Genomic DNA, 11,608 nt, shown 5'->3' with positions numbered 1-11,608 from the left:
TCTTTTTCTTCAAGTTCTTATTTTTCTCTTTCCTGTTCCTGTTCTTGCTGTCTTGTTCTTGCTTTTTTTGCTGTTCTTGTTGTTCTTGTTATTGTTGTTCTTTTTATTGGTGTTCTCTTTGTTCTTGTTCTTGCTGTTCGTGGTCGTGCTCTTGTTCTTGTTCTTATTCCTGTTCTTGTTCTTTTTCTTGTTGTTTTGTGTTGTTGAGTTGCTGTTATTGTTGAGTTGTCGTTGTTGGTTTTGCTGTTGTTGTTGCTGCTGCTGCTACCTCTGCTGTGGTCTTCTGTATCCAGACGCAAGGGGCACTGAAATACTCGTATAGGCGGACCATGATGGCCGCGGCGCCACGCAGCGGGTAATTACCGCGAGGGACGAGGCGCCACCTTTGTTCCCGCGAGTGTTTGAGGCCGCGCGTACAGATGGCAGGGGAGGGGGGGGGGGTAGTATAAATCAGACAGCCTTTTTGTTAGGAGGGAGCAGCGAGGAGCGGTGTGTGTGTGGGTGTGGGTGGGTGGGGTGCCGGTAAAGTCCTAGAAACCGTGCGAGTATGTTTAAATTCTGTAAATGTATGTAATCGAAATCCTGAAGTTATTCTGCAGCTATATTTATCTTCAGCGAGACCTTAATTTGCTTTCGTCACACTAGCTGGTTAAGTTAAACTAAAATCGAGCCTCGACTTATGAATTAGGAATGCGGTCGATGCAACTAATATCAATATTCACAAATAATGGCTTGGTAAGGAGGTATATTCAGGTGAGGGTTGCCTTCCACTTTACTTTGGGATTGCTAAAGAAGTTCATGTTTTTCCTATACACGAAAACACGAAGTCTTTTAATATGATGGTAATACTCACCCTAAAATGACCACCGCAGTAAAAATGAGATTTAGACATCGAATACTAGCATTGAGTGACGAGCTACCAACACGTTCCTATACTACTGTACGGAACAGATATATTCTTTATGGGGTGCTTTTGTCTGTACTCCTGAACAGTGGTACGAAACCCCAACAATTATAATTCCTGTCTCTGAGCACTGTGGCGAACAGAAACAGTTCCCAACCAGCAGAGTGTGCAGGGCTGTCATCACGAATCAAGAACCATTTTCGGGTTACATGATATTTTATCCACTAAAATAAATACTTTATAAATAAATACCCTGTTTATTATTTTGTATAAAGAAAAATTGTTACATACCATAACTATAAATTATTAGGTCTACAATATATTGCTACATTAGCCAAAGGAGAGTAGTTACAAGCAGTTTACTAGAGATGTTCCGATACCACGATGTTGGCCGATACGGATACCGATACCGATACTCACTTTTCCGCTGATACCGATACCAATACTCCGATACTAACAAGTGGCCGATATTTTGCCGATACCGATACCGATACTGATACTTATTTTTTATTACATATCTAAGATTATAAAAAGCATATAATTAATTGCATTTTAAAACTAAAAATAAGGGAATTTGGGAATAACTATAATTGAATGGTCTTAAAAGTTGACAGTAAAAAAGTCTTGAATCACATAACACGTACTTAAGCCAGAAATGTATCGGAGTATTTTCACCTTGCCGATACCGATACAGATACTCCAAATAAAGGCCGATACTGCCGATACGGATATCGATAACGATACTATCAGCACATCTCTACAATGTACATCAAATATCAAAACAACCATCGGGGTGGATCAGTTTTCAGTTGGCAGTCCTGCTGAGTCAGGACAGCGGAGTAGTTGGTACTTTGGAGGGCTACGGGAGTGTTTGAATACTTACCGCTGTGACGAGTGAATCATGAGGCTGCGGCTGGTGTTAGTTCGTTATTAGTGTGTTAGTGTACCCAGGGGACGTCAGGGAGTGTGTGACCTGCATCAGCGTGAGGCGGAAGTGTAGACAAGGCCTGTGTTTACCTCCCTCACGCCAGGCCACCCAGCAGGACCCAGGAAGTGTTCAGTGTTTACAACCTTTGCTTGATTCCATTATTCGCAGCCCACGGCCCACAGTCTTAACTGTGTGTTTGTGTGGCGGTTATGAGGCCAGTGACGTCGCCAAGCGGATGCATGGTGCGTGTGTGACCTCAGTAGATTGCATATATGGGTTACCTACTTCAAAGAGTGGCGCCGACGACACCAGGAGGAAGGTAGGCTGTGATGGCGTGGTTTTGTTACCTCCTTAGAACACACACACACACACACACACACACACACACACGAGTTTCTGGTTTCAGCAAAGGGTCAACTCCCCTTCCTTTTGGGACGTAAACACTCGTGCACGCCGGGTGGCAACATGCAAAATCATTATCATAAATCTTTACTTAAAAAAAGTAAAAAAGTAAAAGAAAAAATAAAGGAAAAATTCATTAATGATAATTGGGTTGTGTTAACCGCCTGGAGGAGAAGCTCTCAGACTCCCTTGAGCGAGCACTTGGTACCCTGAGGGATTTTTTAGTATAGGCGAGGGGGGGAGGAGTAATGAGAGAGGACATCTAGCTCATAATACAACCAGGCAACTTAGAAGTAATTATAGGGGAGTAACAGAGGGCGGGCTAAGAATCTTCTATACTAACAGCAGGAGCCTCAGAAACAAAATAGACTTACTAAGGGGTGAAGCTTGTTCAGAAAATTTTGACATAATAGCGATCACTGAGACATGGATAGACACTGCCAATATAAATTTTAGATCGGAATTTGAAATAACGAGTTATCAGATGTTTCACAAAGACAGAAGGGGCAGAAAGGGAGGTGGAGTTGCGCTATATGTTAAAAACTCACTTAAATGTTTAGTTAACAATTCAGTCAAAACTAACATGGATTCAGAATCAGTTTGGGTGGACGTTTACAAAGGGAAAGAAAAACTAACTCTAGGAGTTCTGTACAGGCCACCCAACCTTAACAGGCAGGACACGAGTATATTACTACAGGAGATTGGCAGGGCGAGTAGGAGTAAAAATGTCTGCGTAATGGGGGACTTTAATTATAGGAATATAGACTGGAAGCTGGAAGCCGAGGATTTTCTTGAAGTTATACAAGATAATTTCCTTAAGCAGGTAGTTACTGAGCCTACCAGAGGAGATAACATATTAGACTTAGTCCTAACTAATAATGGAAACTTGCTACATGAGCTGGAGGTGGGCGGAGAGTTAGGAAATAGTGACCACAGAACGGTTCGTTTTAGCTTAGACTGGGCGGTAACCCGCGAACCAAACCCAGTGTTAGTGCCAGATTTTAGAAGAGCAAATTACGAGGGGCTTCGAAGACATCTTGAAGGGGTAAACTGGGATAATTTAGGGATTCATGAGGTCCAGAACTGTGGGTTGGAGAGCCAGGAGAACCAGGTAGAAATGTCTTACAATAATTTAGTTAGAGTAATAGTAGAGGGGCAAGGACAGCATATACCACAGCGAACACTTAGAAAAAAAAACAATGACCCTAAGTGGATGACTCGTGGACTAAAACACGAGATAGGGTTAAAGAAGGGAATTTATCAGAAAATAAAGAATGGTGAAACACATCTCAGGGGCCGGTATGTCGAACTATCTAGATTAGTGAAGAAGAACACCAGGATAGCAAAAAGGAATTATGAGATCAAAGTAGCAAATGAGGCGAAAAGTAATCCTAAAGGCTTCTTTCAGATGTATAGAACAAAAACACGGGAGAAAATTGGACCGCTGAAAACAAACACAGGGGAGCTAGTAGAAAATTACGAAAATATGAGCACATTGTTGAACGACTACTTCCTTTCAGTATTCACACAAGAGGATCGAACGACTATTCCGGAAAGGGTTCAGGTGTACGAGGGCGGGGATGGCGATAAATTGAGGGATATAATCATTACCAGACAAATAGTTCAGGATGAGATAGATAAGCTTAAGAAGAATAAGTCGCCAGGTCCTGACGGGATATTTCCGAGGGTATTAAAGGAATTAGGTGATGTACTCAGTGACCCACTAACCGACATCTTTAAGATGTCGGTAAATACTGGTTATGTGCCCAGCCTATGGAAAGTAGCTAATGTGACGCCGATTTTCAAAAAGGGGGACAGGTCAGCTGCTTCAAACTATCGCCCAATTAGCTTAACATCGGTTATAGGCAAGATGCTGGAGTCCATAATAGCCAGGAACATTCGGGAGCATCTAGAGAAACACAGCTTAATTCACGACTCGCAGCATGGGTTCACGAAAGGTAGGTCATGCCTCACCAATCTCTTGTCCTTCTACAATAAAGTATTTGAGGCGGTAGACAGAGATGAAAATTATGATGTAATCTATCTTGATTTTAGTAAAGCGTTTGACAAAGTTCCTCGCCAACGACTGTTGCTTAAATTACAGGCTCACGGAGTAGAGGGTAAAGTTTTGAACTGGGTCAAGGCGTGGCTATGCAATAGGAAGCAAAGAGTGCAAATCAATGGTAAAAGATCTGACTGGGGATGTGTTACGAGTGGGGTCCCACAAGGTTCGGTATTAGGTCCACTTTTGTTTATTATTTATATCAATGACTTAGATACAGGAATTAGTAGTGATGTCAGTAAGTTTGCAGATGATACCGAGATCGGTAGAGTAATTGAGTCGGATCAGGACACTAGTATTCTCCAGGATGAACTAAACAGATTGTATGACTGGGCGGATAAATGGCAGACGGAGTTCAATGTAGGGAAGTGCAGTATTCTGGTGTAGGTAGGAACAACGCCTCTCACAACTATTGCTTAAATGACACTCTCATAAGCAGGTCTGGGTGCGAGAGAGATTTAGGGGTCTTAGTGAGCTCTGATCTCCGTCCAAGGGCACAATGCATTGAAGCTAGAAATCGAGCAAATAAGGTACTGGGATTTATTTCAAGGAGCGTAAGCAACAGAAGCGCCGAAGTCTTCCTCAAACTATATTTAGCATTAGTTAGACCTCATCTTGACTATGCGGTTCAGTTCTGGTCACCTTACCATAGAATGGATATCAAAATGTTAGAATCAGTGCAGAGGAGGATGACTAAGATGATTCAGGGGTTGAGAAACTTGCCATACGAGGAAAGACTCAAACAGTTAAACTTGCATTCTCTAGAAAGGCGAAGGGTGCGTGGAGACATGATCGAGGTTTATAAATGGATGAAGGGCTTAAATAAGGGAGATATTCATAAGGTTTTGTTGGTAAGAGAACCGGGTAGGACACGAAGTAATGGGTTTAAACTGGATAAATTCAGATTCAACAGGGACATAAGCAAAAATTGGTTTACTAACAGGGTTGTGGATGAGTGGAATAGGCTTAGCAGCATGTGGTGAGTGCCAATACATTTGTCACATTCAAAAATAGATTAGATAAATTCATGGACAGCGATATTAGGTGGGGTTAGATACACGGAAGCTTAGGGTAAAAGGAGCTGCCTTGTATAGGCCTACCGGCCTCTTGCAGACTCCAACGTTCTTATGTTCTTATGTTCTTAGAAGAAATAGAAGAAGAAGAAGAAGAAGAATAAAAAGAATAAAAAAGGAAAAAGAAAAGATGAAAAGGAAAAAACAAAACATAGGAAAAGGAGCAGAGGAGGAGGAGGAGGAGGAGGAGGTCTGTTTATGAGAATGGGAGTGGGGGGGATGATCCCTTCGCGCCATTAGGAGAAACCAAACCTAATACTCTTGGGGAGGGTTGTGAGAGGCAACAGTCCCACGATCAGTGTGATGTTTACCTTAGCTGAATGAAGCGCCTATATTGGGAAACCTGAGAGAGCCACTGATGCGTAAACTCTCCTATTTTTTGCGGTGCTGAGGCGGAGGAAGAGAGGAGGAGGAGGAGGAGGAGGAGGAGGAAAAGATACGTAGAATATACAGAAGAAGGATGAGGATGGCTATGGGAGAGGAAAAAATGAGGCAGAAGAGCGGAAAAATAGATGAGGAAGAAGGAAAAAGATCAAGAAAGGGACTGAGAGAGGAGGAGAAGAAAGAGGAGAAGAAAAATAATGAAAAGAAGAACAAATATTGGAGTTACAAGTAGGAGAATGAAGAGGAATAGAAGAGGAAGGATAATGAATAGAAAGTGAAGAATGAACATGAGGAAGGGGAGAGGGAGAAGACCGAATGGGAGGAGAGAGAAGAGAAAGAGGAGGAGGAGGAGGCAGGAGAGCTATCGGGTGTAACTGACTGTTTGGGCTGGCAGATAAGGGTTGGGTTTCGATCTTACCTCAAATGTTTGATCTGTGATTGGAGACGTGAGGGACGCGGGGCCACAGGGGAGGGGGGCGGTCACGAGGGGGCAGGGCTTGACAGGTGGTCGATAAATGGCTAATGATGTGGCGGGTGGCCTAGGCTGCAAGACGACGGAAAGTGGGCCAAGAGAAGAAGTATGGGGAGGAGGGAGAGGATAACTGATCAGTATAGACTATAGAAGGGAAACATAGACTATATAATAAATTTGTCCAGTCTTTCTTATCTTTATTTATTTATTTATTTATTTATTTTGTCATCTATATACATGTATACGTAGAGGGGTGAGCGTGTGTCTAGTTTTCATGTACGTTATTTTCCTTATTTAGTTTATATATAATTTTCTGTGTTTGTTCGATTTAAGAAAGTTATGCATATTCATTTATTCATTTGTATGCTTTATGTTTGAAATAACTACTATGTATGTGATGAAAGCAAACAGCACCGGATTTCAAGCTGTCGACTGGCGTATAAACTAAATCACCTGGACGTTTCTTAAGCTGAAATATAGAAAGCCACACACACACACACACACACACACACACACACACACACACACACCAATGAATAAACAAACAAACACATACATTATTTATATGGATATTAATATCATATTTATTATCAGTAGACTTTTCGTCACTTTTATTATCATTACTATTATTATTATTATTATTATTATTATTATTATTATTATTATTATTATTATTATTATTATTATTATTATTATTATTATTATTATTATTATTATTATTATCATTATTATTATTATTATTATTAGTAGTAGTAGTAGTAGTAGTATTAGTATTATTATTATTATTATTATTACTATCACTATTATTATTATTACTAATACAGTGGTAGAAGTAGTAGTAGTAGTAGTAGTAGTAGTAGTAGTAGAATTGTCAATTTAGATTTTTTATTGTTATTTCTAACATTATTATTCCTTGTCGTGGTCAAGGGTTTGCTGCTGATCCAGGCAATGATATTACAGCAATAAAAAAAAGTCATTAACCGCTTTTGTAATGAGGCAGAAGCGGTAAACTGTGAAAGCCTAATATACTCTGCATATTGACTCGTTTCAGTGCCGCGGCCATTGTTTTATCGGCACACATTCCCGAGCGCCACACTGCAGCGATATTCAATCACTGCGTTTCAAAGAGCGCCTGTCAGCGCCGGTGATGCCGCCCGTCACAGGAGAAGCGGGGCGGTAATCAGCTCACAATAGCAATCATAGCTTTGGTGGGGAGTCTCTTTTTTTATCAGTCAACATGTTAGGGTATGCATTTTTTTTTTTTTTTTTTGCAACAAAGGAGACGGCTGAAGGGCAACAAAGAGTGTAAAAAAAAGAGCCCGCTACTCACCGCTCCCAATTTAATGATTCGTGCCGGAACTGGTGTTGGTTGGTGATCCATTAATTACCTAACACTTTTGATGTTTGGAAAGCATAAATCATCTGTTAACTGTTCCATGGTGCAGAAGTCGTTTGGTGAGGCTGTGGCTGAGGGTTAGCGTTCTGGTGGCATCCAGGAGGACCAGGGCTCGCATCTCGATCGCCACCATTAGCTGAAGTTTTTTACCCATGCAGTGTAGACATGACATTGTATGATAACATTTGTTAGCCCTGATGAACCCAACTACATGGCATTATAAACAAAATCAGCTGTTTTATTTTTTAATTTACGTTTTGGCCTGTGGCGCCGGTAGGCCTTCGTAGTAGGGCCTGATGGTCGGCCCCAGCAGGCAGGTGTTTATAGTGGTGCCATCTTTACTTTTCAGCATTTTCCATTTTAGACCCCTAGTTGCATAATATAAATTGTTGGGGGGTTGTTGGAGGGTCATGCGACGCCGATCTAGCACAGTTTTCGTGCTATTAACACTTGTTCACTCACCGCCGAGTACATGCTGTCCTGACGCCCACCTATCAACCCGTTCTCAAGATTCTTTCTAAAAAGAAAGAGGATCAAAGATAGCATGAGCCAAGGAAGATGGCACATCCTTCCCTCCTTCAACTCCCTCGAGTCTTTCCCTCACTTCCTTCCTCCCTTCCCTCCTAATTGGTCACGATGTCTTCATCAACTTCGGTCCTAATATTCTCCTGGATGAACGTTATGTAACCTTGGCTCCCGACTGTTTTGAAGATCATGTGGCTCTTGAAGCTGTCGGCGTGTCCGGAAACAACTCTACGGGAAACAATAACAACTTTCGTGTGTTCTCGGGAACAGAAGAACGTTGCTCTGCCCCTTAGCATGTTTTCTTCATCTTTAGTTTTAGCGCCCCAAAACTTTCCAGACATGAACCATTGTGGCCATGACGTGAGATCCAATAAATGTCAAGCAAGCAGCAGACTTCAAAAGTGCAGTCTTAGCTCCTGGGTAAATAAATGCTTTAGAAATTTTGTCAAATATCTTGATTAGATCACTTACTTAATAATAATAAAAAACACTATTATGGGTTGCGCTTTTTGATGATTTGAATAATTTAGTTGGCACTGTTAGGGTATATTTTATTTAATAGGTTTAGCTTGTATTTGGTGGGTTAGTTATCGCTGAAAGTCGAGGATTTACCGAGTTATAATGATAACGGAATTCTTGTGCTACTATCGGGAGGAGGAAACATTCTTTAATTTATCTCTTAAATAATAAACAATAAAAAAGAGATAGATATGAAACAAGAATATCCGTATGGACATTGCACACAGTTTACCCTCATCGTTTTCGATAATCGATAGAAAACGTGAAAGGGACACTTGCAGAGAACGTGGCGGCGCGGAGGGTGACGCGGCGGGCACAGGAAATGTTTGCCGCCGCCTCGGGGAGGGTCGGCCAGGGACGCCTTGGTGTCGACGTGCAGGCGAGTATTTATAGGCAAAACCCGGACTGCTGTATATCACAAAGAGGAGCTAATAATAGGAAGCTTCTTTGTGTCGGTAGATGACTCCCATCTTGTAATTTTAGCGGTGATCCGTGATGGCGTCACCTTCTCTTCGTGCAAGTCGTGTTTTAAAATGATATCACGAAGTGGCAGTAACTCGAATTAAATGGCTGATTTTCAAGCGATAAAAGCACTAGCTCATTAAATCCAAAGCACTGTTTAAAATAATGATATTTAAAATCATATTTAGAATTAGCTATAAAATTACTAATAAATAAAACGAAATTGTTGTATTATAGACAATCATATCTCCACTTCTGCGTGAATCACGTGGCGAAAATACAATCACGAGCAATGAGTCGTGCCTGTGTTCACCAAGCATGAGCGACCATTACGAACTGAAAACAAAGATTCTGTCTATATTGCTTACGAAATATTAACGTTAGAAATGTTCTAATCCAAATGTAATATATATATATATATATATATATATATATATATATATATATATATATATATATATATATATATATATATATATATATATATATATATATATATATATATTATGAGCTTCAGCAAGATACTCTGTCGACACATAGCCTAACTCGTTCTTATGTAAACCTGACTAATCTTACTCTTCATATTAATAATTATTAATGGGGCTGACGTAAAGAATATGTATATAACTACTGATATGGGCGTCGGTGTTTCATAACTACTAAAACTTACCAGAAATTTAGCTGAATGATGCAACCGCTACAAATATTCTTATCTGTTGTTTTGGCTCATAGCAACCTTATTTGTTCTTCAGTGGGGCTTGCGTGACTTATTTCCACCGAGCACGCCGTCACCGGGGTCAATATTGCACAATGACGCCATGTTGTGTACCAAATATCCACGTCTTTCTCACGCCAGGCATTCCATTAATAAGCTGAAAAAACACCAAGAATGAAACGACGATTAGGATTAATAATTAAGCCACGGTAAACAAAATAATGTACGTGTCCGTCTGTTTGTATATGTATGTATGTATGTATATATTTGGGTAGGTAGGTAGGTAAGTAGGCAGGTATACATAGGTGTTTGTGTATGTTTCTATGTATGTGTCAAGGTAAGGAGCAGTAGCTTAGCTTTAGACAGTTGACCGAGTGGATTAAAGGAACAAATTACACACGTTGATGCAAGTGTGTCTTCGCTCAAACGTGTACATGACTGAGCCCAAGGTCTTGACTGCGCCGACATGACGGAGCGTGTGAGGGCGAGAGGCGAGGCGAGGGTGAGGATACGCGGGGCTGCATGACGAAGGAAGGAAAGAAGTCATGAATTAATAGTAAATCAATAAAAAGCCAGTCAGTATACAAGTTCATCAGTCAAGTCAGTCAATCAATCAAGAAACAAACAGTCGAATGCATAGACAGATAAGTAAATAAATAACCACTAACCAAAGGGAAGTAACTAAATAAAAAAAAAACAAGTAAAAGAGATAAATAATGAAATTAGATTCCAACATAGGTAATAAAACTCGAGGACATGACTCTATACTCATTTTTTTGTGATATATACTTTTACATTTTTCCATGATTAGTTGTTAGATTTCGAGTATGCGTTCATTGCCCGTTTGAATATGCTTGAATGTATAAGACGCATTTTGTGCTGCACCACTATGAAAAGAGAAAGAAAAACAGGAACAACAACCGCAACCACAACATCAATACCATGCTACCTTACTTACCTTAACCACCACAACAACAAGAACTATAACAAAACAAAACAACAGCAACATGAACTACAACGGACACATCACTAATCTATTTCTGAGTACATTTATGATTTTAATTTCCTGCAATCAACACAATCCTGCCCTCACATTCGTCCCTCCTCACCGCATCCACCTCCCCCTCACTCCCCACCCTCACCACCACCCAGCAACCCACTTTCATCCACAATTCACCGCACACTCACCACCACAATGCACACACCCACACCTCCACCACCACCGCGATAAGAATGAGTGAGCAATAAAATATAAAAGTAGGAAGTGAAATAAGATGATATACGAAGGTTCTTTGAAAATACTATTATTTGCACACACACACACACACACACACACACACACACACACCTGTTTGCTTTGTGTGATGTTACGTACGATAAGGTGTGTGTGTGTGTGTGTGTGTGTGTGTGTGTGTGTGAGAGAGAGAGAGAGAGAGAGAGAGAGAGAGAGAGAGAGAGAGAGAGAGAGAGAGAGAGAGAGAGATGATTCAGTGTTTTCTTCATGTTTGCTGCAATGCTAGTCGATAACGAGTATCAATAGTTCTCAGAAAGCTATCATAACACACACACACACACACACACACACACACACACACACACACACACACACACACACACATACACACTCACGTACTTGTCTGGGTCAAGTGCAAGCAAGCAAAATATTAAAAAACATTTGAATGGAAAAATCAAAATAAAATCAAAGTAAAATTAAACGAGAGCAAAGTAAAAGAAAAAGCAAGAACACGAAAAAAAAAAAAAGTGAA

The sequence above is a fragment of the Eriocheir sinensis genome, chromosome 2 (genome assembly GCF_024679095.1).
Source record: "Eriocheir sinensis breed Jianghai 21 chromosome 2, ASM2467909v1, whole genome shotgun sequence".
NCBI classification, from domain to species: domain Eukaryota; kingdom Metazoa; phylum Arthropoda; class Malacostraca; order Decapoda; family Varunidae; genus Eriocheir; species Eriocheir sinensis.
This window is presented reverse-complemented; position numbering follows the sequence as displayed.